Raw genomic sequence first — 14877 nt, 5'->3', positions numbered from 1 at the left:
TCCCAGTAATCTTATGCATGCAAATCTGTAGTGTTATGCAATGTTAGGATCATAGGGAAGCAGTGCTGGAAGGGACCTCAGGAGATCATCTAATTAATCCAGCCCCCTGCTCAAGGCAGGATCATCCCTAACCAAACCATCCCAGCCAGATGGCTGTCTAAACTGCTCAGTAGCTTTATTTTGTACTTTGTTCCTTGAATGGTCCCAATGCAGCAAGATACTACAGCTAACTTTAGTATGTGGAAGTCTTAGTGATGAGCAGTTTAGGAATATATGTAAAATTAGGAGTAGAAAGGCCATTAGCTCCTGCAGCAAGATTTTGCAAATCAGTTCATTCTTGCAACACTAGGAGTATGGAAAATCACATCAGCATCCTGCTAACAAGAATAGGTTAAAATGTAGCACTGAAAGGACCAGGAACACAGTAGAAGTACCTTTTTAATACTGAACCATTTATCCAGATAGGAGTGATGGTCCTGTAGCACTGGGCTGAAGCATTGAAGTGGAATTCAGGAAATATGGGTTCAGTTCTCTGTTTTGTCTTCTGACTTTTCTTGTGACTTTTGGTGAGTCCTTTAATCTTTCCATGTTTCAGCTTGCTTATGTGCATGCATGCACACATTCTCTGTCTTTCGCTTTCTCACTTTTCTTTGTCTATGTAGACTTTACCCTCTTTGGGACAGGGGCTTTGTTGTGGAAGCACAGAACAGCTCCACAGTTGGGGCTACTTTTTGAAAAGGGTTTGAAACACTGTATAAATACTCCCCTCCCCCTCGCTCCTAAAAATAGAAATTCAGTTTGCCCTTTGAATTATTTGTACAGTTTTTATTTGTTTTCCTCTTTGTAATACTTTTTTTTTTTTTTTAAAGGTCTTTGAATTCGGGGTCTGACTGAATTTTTCCAGGTTAGTTCTGTTTTTTGTTGTTGACTAACATCCCTTAAATAAAAATATCTATGCATACATCAGCAGAGAAATGGATCCTGAGTATACTTATGCAGCAGGAAGCTTATTTTTAGGATATGTTAGGATTTGGATAATTTTATCTTTTATTTATATTGTATTAAATGATTACCTGCCATTGCTTAAAACTGAATGGTTAACTGGGACTGGACTTGTATCAATTCTTCTCCATCAGAAGCTCCAGTATTCCATCAAAATGTATCTTGCAGCAAAGCAGAGCTGTAGCAAGGTCTTTCAGAACCTGGGACGGGATGGGGGGAATTATGCTGAACACTTGAAACAGAGAGGGGAAGGAAGAGCAGAGCTGTACCCACCTCTGCTGTTCACTCTTGGGTGACAGCTGGTATTGCTGCAGTTGGTGCTGTAGCAGCGTAGGTTTAGGCTGCGGCTGCTGGGACATATGCTTGATTCATAATGGGTGCAGCAGCCTTGGTGTGCAAGGTTCCTGGGAGTTGCCACTTGCCCCCTGGCTCCCAGATATACTACTGGGTAAGGGGCTGTACCTGCCCAGCTCCTCTGGCCTGCTGTTGCACAGACTCCAAGAGGGAGAGGGGGTGATTCTGGTGCCCCCTTCAAGTTGGTGCATAGGGCTAGTGCTCTGCTCACCCAAGACACAGTTACCCTGCAACAAAGGAGCATTCATGTCCAGCTGTTGCTTGCTTGCTTATTTATTTATTTATAATGGTCTCAGTCTGTAGCAGTTTCTAATTTACTTTTCTGCAGACCCACCCCCTTTATTCCCCCACCCTCTCATTATCCAATTCCCACCACCAGTTAAGCATTGAAAAATCTAGAGAATCAAATTATATATGGTTTGTGGTGTGCTGTGGGTGGGGTAATGTCTGTGGTGGATGCTACTGTGGTAGCATTAAATGACTTCTGCTCTCATTTTCTTGTTTTCCTGGGTTTTATCAGGTGGATTGTGCATGTGGCAGCCCCAACTGCTGCAGAAATATGAAATTTTGAATCAGAAATTTGAAAATGGTTCATTTAGGAAACTCTGAAACTTTGGGTAATTGAGCTAGATTCAGAATGGGATCTAGGCCTCATTTAAAAAAATAGAGGAAAAGAAAGTTGTTTACATCTTGCAATCCAGTGGTACCTGGCATGTGGAAAACCAAGATTCAAGTTGTTTTTCTGCTCAGTCAGAACAAGAACCTGTACTTGGGTCTCAGGAGAATGTCCTAGCCAGTGGCCTGTTCAGTATTTTGGGTGCATTTCTCTGCCCCCGCTCCTTTGTAAATCCTTAACAGTTAAATGTTTGTTACATGAGAGAAAATAACTCTAACGTCATTGGGGCAACCTTTTTGGCAGGAATAACAGAAATTAGGTCTTTACCCTCCCCCAAGTACCACTTCCCTTGATTAATCTAAAGGTCTGCTTTCTGTTCCTTCCCTGTGCTCTCCCTGTCTGATGTACAGGCAATCCTCAGACTTATGACACAATTGGGTCCTGAAAACGGCGTCTTAAGTTGAAACGTTGTTAACTCGGAACCAATTTTCTCATAAGAAACAATGTTATAAATGGGGTTCCTGAACCAAGGCCCGATACCCTATTTTCACTAAAAATACCCCAGAATTTTGTACTCGATCAATTATAGATGAGTAATATAGCTACATTATATCTACTGTAAATAGCAATCATATTGATTTGGAAGGACTTCTTTGAGGTGACTTTTTGAAGGCCTCTTGGTTGGACTCCTTGAAGGATTCTTGGCTGGAGTCTTGGATGCAGGTTTTTCTGGAGTCTTGGCTGCTTTCTTAAAGAAAGTGTCCCAGGAAGTTTGGGCAGATGTTCTCCAGGGAGATGAGAGATGCAGCGAACTTGTTCACTTGCATGGCGTTGCATCGGATCAAGCGTTGTAAAGTCAAAACCGATGTCATAAAGTTGAAACGGTGTCAATTTATAAATGTTTTAAGTGTGAAACGTTATAAGTCTAGGGCTGCCTGTACTGCTCTACTTTGTGCTGCCTATCCTCTTCCCCATTCTGCCACATGGTACTTGTGGCACTCATGGTGCTGGTTGGCCACCCATGAGTTAGGTGATGACAGTTGGTTAAGCTAGGTGACATTTATCTAGAATGAGGTTGGTTAAGCTAGGTGACATTTTATCTAGAATTTATCTTTGATATTTTCTATCAAGTGGAACAGCTTCACTGTGAGAAACACCAAAACCACAATATCAGTTTCTCCAGGGCTTGGAACATTTTCCTGATAGAGTGGAAACTAAGTTCAAGTCCATGCTTCACACTGGGCAGGGATTTTCTCATATCATCAGTTAGAACCCGTGTCCTGTGTGCTTGATCCCTGGGCTATAGGGTAAAAGATGATAATAGTACCATTACCTACTCGTCTGTCTTGTGAATAGTGCCCAAAGGCTTACGTACGTACATTAGGAAGTGACTCCGAAGTAAGTTAGGGTGGGAACTTACAGTAAGTTGACTATTTGGCACTGATTGCCTGCATATAATGCTTTTAGTGTGGAGGAACCTTGACTTCGTCTGTGGTAGCTTACTCCATTCTTTCTGTGTACTAAGAGCAGCACCCCCATAGTTTGGTAAACTACAGTTTGTTACCTACTCTAAACCAGGGGTGTTAAACTCACCCTGGGTCCCGGCTCCCTGACAATGGGTTGGATCCACTGGCTGCATGTTTGACACCCCTTCTCTAACCTAACTTAATTTATAGTGATGTTTCTATAGACACTCCTTTGCAAATGTAACCTTTAATTTCCCCATTTCCTTCACTTGCATTTAAAAAAAGGTGGAAAAAAGAAACAAAATATTTTGTTTGGGGTTGAATGAAATATAATTACAATTACAATTATTCACTTGATGTGAAATAATTGTAAAAAAATCAGTTTGGTGGCTGAAGCAAAACATCAATTATTCACACAGCTCTTCTCGTATTTGTAGCTTGAACATAATTGAATGGAATAAATGTGACAACAGTATTTTCAACATAAAAGAAAGTTTATCAGGGTCATTAATGTACTGTGGTGTATTCTACCTAGTGGTGTCTCTATTTTGTATTATTTGATTAGGTCAGTGTAAAGAAGTTCTGTAAGCGAAACAACCGGCTATTTCTTGAAAGCCTAAAAGAACTATGTTGGATCAGGGGAAGGCATTGTGAGCTATTTCACTTAAAACCTTGGAAGAAGCAAAACTGTGAACTTTTCACTAGATGTAAGCCAAAATTCAGACCTTAGAATTATAATCTAAGAGATGCTAAGAACTTTTATTTTAAAATGACCATGCTGCAAAATGTTGCTTCTGATTCTCTCATGATCTTTAGACTGTTTTCTCTGTTTTAATTCTGTCACATGATAAGTTTATGAATGTACTGATAATTTGGTCATGATGAGCTATATTCTGTTAGGCTGGTGCAGTTGCAGATCAATTAACTAAAGTTCTGTTGCAGGAACTGAGAGAGATGGTATATTCTTTTCTAGAATTTTTGTGGGGAACCTTTCAAAAAGGGAAATAATTTAAAAATTGAACTCACTACTGGAACAGAGAAAAAATGAACATGTAAAATGCAGTGTCAGGCAACTTTTTTGTTTTGTAGCATTCCTAATTGAAAATATCTCATTTGCATTAGTTGTATTCACAAAAGAGGGTTGTGCAGCATATCTATTGATTTTTATTTGCTGCTGACAAGTAAGAAAATCATTAACAGGGAATTGTTGTTTTGTTATAAGAACAGTATCTTGGAAGGGAAAGAAGAGAAACCGTGAAATATTGCTACATATATTTTGTCTTGCGCTCCCATTTGTGTAAGATCAATTAAGAATTTTCCTTGAATTTTTAACATTAAACACTTTTGTGTTTGTTTTTTCTTAAGATCATAATTTAAAAAAATAGATGAGTTGTCATTTACCATTAATTGACTTCTGTCATGTTGCCTCATTCAGGGTGTGTGCTAATTTTTAATTTTTTAATAAACACTTGTGATAAGATTCTAGCAGCTCTGCAGTAGTATTGCAAGCTCAAGCTGACCCTTTGTATTGCTGAAGAGCCATTTAAGAGACTTTTTGTAGACTTGTTGATAGTGAGCTTTGGGAAAATTTGTGTGGTAGCGCAAATTCCAGGCGACTCGTTTTGAAACAAACAATTTGCATATGTTAGGAGGGTAGCCAGTCCCATGAAAGTAGAATACTTTGGTCCTTTAAGTATTGGCTAGTGATTCAAGAGCTGAAGTTTCCGTTTCCAGCTCTGCTGCAGCCTTCCTACATGAACCACTTAAAACACACTCCCCTCAGTTCTTCATGCATAATCTGGGAAATAATATTATTCACAAGTGTATTGTAGGATGTGCTGTTAATGTTTTTGTATTGCTTGGACAGTTTTGTTGGGTCTGCACAAATATGCAGAAATATTTAAAATGTTTTGCTTCCATTTTAGAAAACATCAATAAAATTAGAGGACAGGCTTATCATCTGCTTGCACGGGAGCTTTAGCCACAGAATTTTCAAAATGGTTGGAGGAAGTGTTTGGTCAGTAAATGCCTGCTGTGCTATTAAATGTAAATCAATCTAAATTGTTTTGGGTAAACTGTAATTTGTGTTTGTTTACATTGTCAGGTAAAACGAGTATAGATTTAGGTAGGTACTTGGTAGCTGTGTTGGTCTGAGACAAAAAGACATACACAAAACTAGAACTCTTGGTTCCAAAATGATACTTTTTATTAGACCAACTGGAAAATCGCAAGAAAACTGTCCTTTTCTGCAAGCTTTCGGGATCAAAGTCCCTTTGTCAGGCTCTGGGAAAAGTATAGATGCTACTAGGCGGTCACTCTCATGGACCCAGAGGGTGAGCCTTCCATCTCCTGCTCCCTCTGTGCAAACATGAAGTTTATTTCCTACCTGTGGGGACTTTTTACCATCTTGTACCATCTATACTTTTCCCAGAGCCTGACAAAGGGATGTTAATCCTGAAAGCTTGCAGAAAACAATTTTCTTGCGGTTTTCCAATTGGTCTAATAAAAGGTATCATTTGGGAACCAAGAGTATAGATTTAGACATTTAATTACTCCTTCCTTGAAATGTAAAGTTATCTTTCTAATGGTTCCCCCCCCTTTTCTCTTTCAAATTCTACTTAAACAGTTCAGTAACGTGTCAGACTTTCTCTGAATCCTCTGTAGAATTCTTTGATTTAATAGTAAGGCCCCTTAATTCAGTAAAAAATACACTTGGAAATTCTGGTGGTGAAATAAAACTGCATTGCAATCTGGCTAATTTGAAGGAAAATGGGATACTCCTAAATAACTAGAGATACTATGTATCATAATTGGAAGTACCATGGAGGATTTTTAAATGATATTTTTCCTCATTAACCAAATAAGGGTTTTCATAATTCAGCCTGTTTTTAAAAAGGACCTTTCAACTTAACCAAAAATTAACAACATACCTTAAATTTGGAAAGTGTTGTATGGAATTGAGGCTATGGAAGATGCACATTTTACTGTTTTACCAAATAAAGAGGGAAACAGACTTTTTTATTGACATATATAGCATTTATTCTGCCAAAACATTTAATGCCCTACAAATATTAAAAAATACGTAAAATGTAGAGTATTTTTATTGCATACAGTGCTCCATAGAAACCAAGTAAGAGAAGTATTCAAGCCTTACTAACTTGAACTGGGAAAAAGAGAATAAAGTTTAAGGTAACTAATGAATTCACTTTATCTTTTATTCTATTTTATGTTGGGCATTCAGCGCATAATACTGTTCACTTTTTTTCAGCTACAGCTCACCTTTGAAAGCTACATAAGATATTTAGCAACACTTCAGGAGGCTATATATTTCTTTCCCTTACAAATTAAATTGAGTTTTTGAACATCTATGGTTTGTGATGTCATAAGTTATAAATTAATACAATGAAAAGCTTAGTGGAATAAATCATTTTAACTGCACTTAGCATATGTTTAGGATTATTGAGTGGAGACAAACTGTGCATTGCATACATTAAGAAATATCATAGAGGTTTTAGCATAGTTTGGAATGGAGTTGTGGGCTGCACTCCAGTACTGCTCTAAGTGGAGCTTGTCATGCTGAAGTTCCATTATTATTTTATCATCTATCAGATGTCTCTATTTCAGCTAAGATTTCAGGTTTGAGTAACTTTGGCTAATGTTTTTAATTCAAAAGATACGTGCTGTAACTTTCTGTTAATGCACAAAAATAAGATCTAAACAAGCCCATTTTTATTTAAATATGCACTTGATGGGTGAGGATATGTTTCATTTTTGCAACTGATAGCTATAAAGTTTAGAGCTCTGGGCTGATCTCAAGCTTTTTGTTCTTTGTTTTGTTTTTTGATGGGAAGGGAGAGTAGATGAAGAGTAAAATCTCCAGTTTTGTGCGTCTGGAACGTTTTAAAGATCCTTTTACTTCCTCCCTGGGAAAACAGTTTTAATAACAACAAATTTTAAAGTGGAGCATTCACACTAGTGTCTACAATATTCCCACCAGATACTGATTTAAAGCTTTATTCTAATTACAGTTTGTTTAAAAAGCCCTTTGATCTGTTGAAATTGGATGCCAAAATATGTCTGTCAGTTTTAGCAGAAGAAAGCAGGATCTGGCTCATGCATTTGGATTCTAAAAATTGCCAAATGCTAAAATAATCAAGCTTCTTGCAGTTTCAGATGGGATATTGTGCTGTTTGCCAGGGTAAGGACTTTGATCACTCTTCAGTATTTACTGAACACGCCGTCCTAGAATAAGCATAGTGCAGAACCGTAATGCAAAAAGCTAACATTCTAGTTGGTGAATATTACAACAAAATATACCAAATTCCAGCTAGCTTGAAGCTGCATATTTTTACTTCAGCCCAGGAGCACAGATGAATAGAGGACTTTTGTGGGGTTTCCTGAAGTTCCACAAATTGTAGCTACTTTGGATAAGTGTGGAAGCAAGTTCCAGAGACAAAAGGCTTTTGCTAAGAATACCTAACTTTCTAGAGAGGAAAGTTCAGTAGGAAGTTGTTTTGTTTAGAGGTGCACCAGTATATTGGTTGCATATCAGATTGGCACCAATAAACGGAAAATTAACATTATTAGCCATTGGGTTTTTTTGGCTGATGTAGCCAATAATGTCATCAATAAATACAATATGCCTTCTGGCCAGGACCTCCAGACACTGCGTGCATGCGCGCAGCCACATACAGGAATGCAGCTAGGCAGCATGGAAAGCAGCACCCAGCAGGTAAGTCTATAGAGGGGAAAGGGTGTGTGGGGGGGGAGGCAGATTGAGGCCCCCCATGGTGAAGGAGGAAGTAGGACAGGAGCAGGGGCTGGGGTGCTGCCCAGCCAGGGTGGTGAACAGGACCCAGGGCTGGGTCAGGGAGCAGGACGGAGCTGTGGGTGACTTGTCCAGGGGATGCGGGGGGTAGGGCTGGCGAGAGGGGGTGGCTCCCTGCTGCTGTGCACACCTCCAGGGAGGCATGGGGGGGCATGTCCCCCCCCTGACCTGTGCACAGGGCAGATGTGGGCTGCTCACTGTGGGCTTGGGGCATTCCATTCTGCTGCCTTTCCCTCGGGAGCCCCATGCTGGCTGTGCATCCCCTGCCTGTCTGGCAGTGGTGTAGGTAGCGAGTTGTTCCTCCCGCTGCTGGGCAGGCAGGAGGTGTGCAGCTGGCATGGGGTTCCTGGGGCAAAGGCAGCAAAGTGGAGAGACCTGAGCCCACAGTGGACAGCCCACATCTGCCCTTGCCCCGCTTGGATCTGCTCTGGCTAAAACATCCCTACACTTCAAAATGGTGGTGGCAGTGCTTGAACTAAAGCTTATTTGACAAGCTGTGAATTAACTTGAATCTGGAGGGGATCTGGACAGAAATTCAATAACGTAATTTAACCTAAATCAGTTAAGCTTGATACTACATCCATCCAGGTTTTTCTTGAATCATTTTTGGCCATTTTGAAAGCAGTTTATGTGCACTGAACTTCTGTTGTTACATATTTTAACCTGTTTCCGATCACTTATACTGGTTTATGTGTAATTTCTGTCCCTAGCCCTAGAGGTGAAAAGGGGGGGTTGTATCAGGATTGGCTGAGATCTGAATAAAGATTTGCTAGTTATGCCAAATTATGTGAATACAAATCAGTAGACTTTCGGGGAGATTTTAGCTTGGTTCAAAGCTAGGTTTTGACGGAAAAATAGCACTTAATGCTATAAACCACCTGGTCTGTTTAGCGCACAGTATTTTTGTTTTACTACCTACTGCTTTTAATGCAACTTGTATTAATTTGGTAATTGAGTCAGTTGGTTTGTATTTACCCAAACAGATGCACTTAAATGATGTTCTGTTTGTCTAGTCATTCATTTTCTCATCAGAAACAGTATAACAATGTAAAAATAAAAAATAATGTGTGGAACATAAACAAATATATTGAAGCAGTAGTAGAGAGTTCTGTAGTAGTGAAAAGTAATATAGTACTTAAGACAGTGGCATAAAGAGAGAATAGGTCCAATCTACAGCTAGTCCTTTAATAGCGTGGATCATATTTCAACAGAGGCTGTTTTGTGAACTATCTCATTCTCTTCCTGATCACAGTGACTCTGTAACATTTACCATAACTACTTACATGGGAAAACAGTAATAGAAACATGTTAATGTATTATTAGTTTTTTGTTAGTGAAGTTATGTATCTGAAAGAAGCATCATAGGATAAATCAACTTTTCCCAGAACTATCAGCAAATGCTCTATGGACCGCAGGTGGGAAACCTCTGCTACAGTAATTCTTCTTTGATAATTTGCTTTTTTCAGGATCTTAAAGTTATTAGTAGCCTACAGAAATTGTCTGGATTAGTATGACACTTGGCCAGTGATTTCCCCTAGATTTTTCTTTTTGGCTTTTTTTTGCGGTGCTTATCGTGTTAGTAGATGAATATCTCATTAATACTAAGTAAACCTTACTACAGGCTGTGATGTAGGGAAATATCCGTTCTTTAAGGTTTTGCAGAGTTGTGGAAAACTTGGGAAGAGCACACGCATTGGCTCACTTACTCCATACTTCAAGCATATGGTTAGTTGCACACAGAGGAAAGAGAAAAAAATCTAATCTGTAAATAATTAAATACATTTTAAGTTCATTTGAGTCCACCAACCTTTCTTTCTAGGGATATGTAAGAATTCAGAATTTGGTGGCCAAATTAATTGATTCTTTCTATAAGTGGGTTTAACTCCACTGAACTTATTCTGTTCAGTGTAGTGGTATGTTTTGCCATGCAGCAATTCACCAAGTGAAGTGGTGCTGGCTCCTACCTTGGGGTCTTTAAGACAAGGCTAGACAATCACCTTGCTGGGGTCCAGCACTCTTGGCCCCAGTACTCTTTCCTGCCATGGCAGGGGGTCAGACTTGATGATCTGTTCAGGTCCCTTCCGACCCTACTATGAAACTATATACAGTGAAATGACCGGAACAAGATATTCTACATCAGCAGCTAAACAAACAGTTCTTCATAGGTGTTCAAGGAAAGTTCTGAATCTCTCTCTCCATAATCTTTGTTTTCTGGTCAGGCCCACTAAAATAGTACAGTAAAAGGTCTAAGCTGTAGGAAGGAAAACTGTCACTTTGATGATCAACTGATTTTGAAACACTGCAGGTGGAAAGGGGAAGTGAATTCTATTTTCTGTCAAAGCTGGGAAAATAATTTTTTTTACCATCTACTGATGCTAGAATTCTTTGTAGATAGAATTGTGAGCACATTGATTGTGAAAATTGGAAATATTTTCTTGTATTAATAATGTTTGGACTTTTCCAAAATTACTATTTCCTCTTCAAAATGGTATTCAGTTTCTCATTGATGATGCAGTCTTTTGCTGTTTTGTACTATTGAAGAATTCTACTATACAGGCAGTCCTTGGACTTGTGACACAATTGGTTCCTGAAAACCGGGTCTTAAGCTAAAATGTTGTAACTTGGAACCAATTTTCTCATAAGAAACAATGTTATAAAAGGGAGATTGGTTATTGAACCAAGGCCCGATACCCTGTTTTCACCAAAAATACCCCAGAATTTTGTCCTCTATCAATTATAGATGAGTAATATTAGCTACATTAGTATATTTATATTGTAAATAACAATCGTATTGATTTGGAAGGACTTCTTTGAGGTGACTTTGCTGGACTTTTTGAAGGGCTCTTGGTTGGACTCCTTGAAGGGTTCTTGGCTGGAGTCTTCTCAGGAGTCTTGGCTGCAGGTTTTTCTGGAGTCTTGTCTGCTTTCTTAAAGAAAATGTCCAAGGAAGTTTGGACAAATGTTTTCCAGGGAGATGAGCAATGCAGCAAACTTGTTTGCTGGCATGGCATTGCATCAGATCAAGCATTGTAAGTCGATACTGGCGTTTTAAAGTTGAAACAGGGTGTCACTTTATAAACGTTGTAAGTGCGAAACATTGTAACTCTAAACATTGTAAGTCGAGGACTGCCTGTATAACCCTTTTTATAAATGTCTAATACTTTTTAGGATACAGAGGGAATGGATATCTAAAGAGCGGGCCTGGGATCATCATCCTTATCTTAATGGGACTTTCACTACCTGGAGGCTTTCATTCTCAAGATGTAGTACACTACCCTGATATGAGAAGACTGGCCATCTTCTGAACAGTAACTCCTATTGAAATTCATAGAGTCGTAGATTGTTAGGGGGTGGAAGGGACCTTGCAGATCATCTGGTCGAGCCCTCCTGCTTTAGGCAGGAAGACAGCTGGGGTTAGGTGACCCCTGCAAGGTGACGCTCTAGTCTTCTCTTGAAAACCACCAGGGTAGGTGACTACCACTTCTGGAGGGAGTTTATTCCACAGTCTGGATACCCTGACTGTGAAGGAGTTTTTCCTGGTATTAAGCCTGAAATGGCCTTTCAGGAGTTTGTATCCATTGGTCCTGGTCTTCCCCGGGGGTGACCTAGTGAACCCCCCCCGCCCAAAAGACACAAAATCCAAAACCCCCACAATATACAACCCAGTGTGTGGGTGTTACACTAGCCAAAATCAATATCCCTTTAAGGCCATGTGCGTATTCCCCAGCACTGTCATCACCACCACAAATATGTGCAAATTAGGCCCAGAAATAGCGATAATTATGATCTTTTGACTCCCCAACACTAAGATCAGAGAGTTACTTCATAACAAAGCAAAAAAGACCAAAAATAAGACTGTACAATGTACCTGCTACATGAATAAGTTCTTGGCACAAATCATCTTCCCGACTACAGCAAAAGAAAAATATGGTTGCACTTTTTAAGGAATAGATATTTTAAAGTAATGAGTTTTTGTTGCAGTATGATCATATATTTAACAGGAAACTAGGTTGCAGTCTTTATGACTAACTCTTATTATTCTTGCTCCCTTGGTTTCCAGAAGTTGATCACTATAATGCTGTATAAAATTTTGAGCTGTATAACATGATCTCACTGTCTTTTCCTTTTTATCCACTGATGGTCCCTGCTCAGTAATTATTTTTTTATTAAGTTAAACAAAACTCCATGTAAAATGTTTTTTCCCGCCCCTCAAACTTTTCGTGTGCTTTGTCTGGGTGGACAGTTATAATGCCACATCAGAAGCTATTAGCTTTTGTGGCTTGAGGAACATAAGTACAAAGTCTAATTGGAGTACATTTTATAGTATTATTATTGTCTTTTTTTGTGATTTGAACTTGGGTAAACCATTCAAATCATATTGGAAAATAATTCAGCATTGGGTTGAGAACATGTGTGGAATTTTGAGGATGTTTTTACTCCAGAAAATTGAGTGAAATCATGAATAGAAGGGAAAACACTTCTCAACCTTAATTATATTGTGTACTGGCCAGAAGCTCTATATACTTACAAAGAAAAATGTATGAGAAGCTATCTTATTTTTATTGGTTATGTTTCCGTGTAACTTTTTATTTTTGAGAGGTTGGTGAAGAACCTGATCCTGTAAAGAGCCCCATATTGGGTGCAGGCACCTAGCTGCATGAATAGCTGGCAGGCTGAGTCTTTCTATTTGGTCAGACCACCAACTTTGATCAGGTAGCTTATTAGCAATGCATGCTTTCTTCCTAAGAACTGGATGCACTTGATAATATCCTTTTAAATGCAAGAGCTGTTGCTGACAACATGCCCATTACCATCACACATTACCATGGTTTGACAGCTGACAAGGCAAACATGCAAGGACTAACATGGTGTGTGCCAGACACCTTTAATTATTGTATGTTTTGATAAGATGATTTTTCATAAACATGTGCATTATATTGGTGTGTTTCAGCTTCTGTTGATAAAGCCCTCACTGGCCTCTCTTTCATACCTACCTAGATTTTAGTGGACTATTGCTCCACTGAACAATTCACTTGCTATTTAAATTGTGCAGAAACAAAAATCTTAGTAAAAGATTTACAGTAGGAGTTTAATTGTTACATCCACTTCAAAAAGAATTGCTGAATGAGCCCTATAGTTAGATTAATGCTTAAAAGGCAAGATATGACTGTCTTCATTAGTGCCTGTTTGGTCTTATTGTGGTTTGACAACTACTTTTCCTTGTGATACCTCAGCAAAGGATAGATGGTCTTGGGCTCTGTACTTGGCAGCTAGGAAAGAAAAAAATAGATACTTTTTCCCCTTATTAAAAAGTATTATTGTCTGCTGAAAATTTTGCACAGACACTTATGGATTCTCAAATTATTACCACATTTACAAAAAGGAGGTTTTTCTTCCCATCAAAATGGGGGGGGCGGGCACTTGTCTTAGATTTGACTATTGGGCTAGGGCAGGCAGTGGCTCAGCTCTGGCTTCAGCCAAAGCTGGAGCTGAGCTACTTCCTGCCCCAGGGCCAAGGTGCCTTGTGTGGGGGGGAAAGTAGAGCATGGGGTGGGGTGGGGAGCATGGTTGATGACCCAATCAGTGGGTCATCAACCAAACTGATGATGTTCACACTTGAGTGGTCTCTTACTTAAATTCCATCATGACCCTGAGAAACCTTTCCTGACAAAGGTTTTGTCAAAACAAGTATTTTTTCTGCAGGGGGGGCAGAGTACTTAGTTTTAATGACTTGGCATTTTCTGAGCAAAATACCAGTAAATTCTGACTGGCAGTAATGCAGGGCAGAAAAATCAGAACCTATAATGAAGCCTTAAATCTAATTTCACATCACTGCACTCTATTGTAACTAACAAAACGGTGGTACAGAGACTGGAAGCCATTTTTTTTCCTGTTCTGACAAGTTTACTTTGTTTCAAATATGATTTTATAAGGTGAGAAACAAAATGATAGGGAAGAAAGACTGCCACAGAATAATGTTGATGCTGTGTGAAGTCTTGTGTCCAACAGCCCAGCAAAAACCTGTGGGTATTTTTAAGGCAATGATATTGTTGTTGACTCATTTATTATGCATGTCCTTTTTACCTGATTTCTCCCCTTCCCGGTCCCCACGTACACATTTTCTTCCCCTCTAGGAAGAAGCCTTTGCTGAGTGTTTATATTGTATTCCCTGTCCTTTCTTTCCCTGGCCTTTACCTTAAGATCTCTTCCTAAGAGATTTCAGTATTTTATTTGAAGTGTCTATATTTTTCTTTTGCACAAGTACTTTTTTCTTTTTTCTCGTATGTATACCCATGTGTATATTGTACTTCTAAAACTGATTTCTTTATCTCCTGTTTAAAGAGCCAAATGCAGTGCCATTATTTTGTAACTCCTTCTCAATCCTCAGTTCTCCCTCAGTTGATACACATGCCTATGCTCTTGTTTCACTTGTATTTCTACAATCCATAACAATATATGTGTACTTTTTTTATATAATCTACATTACAGTATATTTGTCATCTTAAGTATTTCTTGAGCTTATTAACAAAGTATGGAGTCCTGGATTTAGTTTAATATAACAGCCACTGAGATAAAGCATAGGTATCCAGAAAGGTGAAAATGCAAATTTC

The 14877-nt window shown here is 39.0% G+C and overlaps 1 protein-coding gene across 4 annotated transcripts in view; it reads left to right on the top strand.

The window, feature by feature from the left end:
- The window catches only part of NCOA2 (nuclear receptor coactivator 2), a 328149-nt gene that overhangs the window by 17276 nt on the left and 295996 nt on the right, over positions 1-14877 (top strand). For all 4 annotated transcript variants that reach the window (XR_002099516.1, XM_019527776.1, XM_019527778.1 and 1 more), the window contains exon 3: positions 870-904. The gene's annotated coding sequence lies outside the window, so the exon portion shown is untranslated. The remainder of the gene's footprint in view (positions 1-869; positions 905-14877) is intronic.

The sequence above is a fragment of the Gavialis gangeticus genome, unplaced genomic scaffold (assembly GCF_001723915.1).
Source record: "Gavialis gangeticus isolate Ggan-Ray unplaced genomic scaffold, GavGan_comp1, whole genome shotgun sequence".
NCBI classification, from domain to species: Eukaryota; Metazoa; Chordata; order Crocodylia; family Gavialidae; genus Gavialis; species Gavialis gangeticus.
Note: the sequence above shows the minus strand (reverse complement) of the source record. Positions and strands in the feature narration are given on the sequence as shown.